Below are 350 nucleotides of genomic sequence, written 5' to 3'. Positions count from 1 at the left end.
AAGATTATTAAGGCTCATATATGTGAAAGCCCAGCAGGAAAAATTATGCTGAGGGGAAACCAGCACGGGTTCATAGCAGGTAGACCAGGTAGACCTATCACCTGGACAAGGGAGAAGAGATTGATGTCATATATCTTGACTTCAAAAAAGCCTTCGATCTGGTGTCCCATGATCGCCTCTTGGACAAACTGGCCAATTGTCGCCTTGGGTCCTCCACGATCCACTGGCTGGAAAATTGGCTCCGGGGTTGGACCCAGAGGGTAGTAATTGATGGAAGTCACTCATTGTGGTGTCCTGTGACCAGTGGGGTCCCCCAAGGCTCTGTCCTTGGACCCATACTGTTCAACATC

This window comes from Alligator sinensis, unplaced genomic scaffold (genome assembly GCF_000455745.1).
Source record: "Alligator sinensis unplaced genomic scaffold, ASM45574v1 scaffold949_1, whole genome shotgun sequence".
In the NCBI taxonomy this organism is placed as follows: domain Eukaryota; kingdom Metazoa; phylum Chordata; order Crocodylia; family Alligatoridae; genus Alligator; species Alligator sinensis.
The sequence above is the reverse complement of the archived record's forward strand: the minus strand, read 5'-3'. Positions refer to the sequence as shown.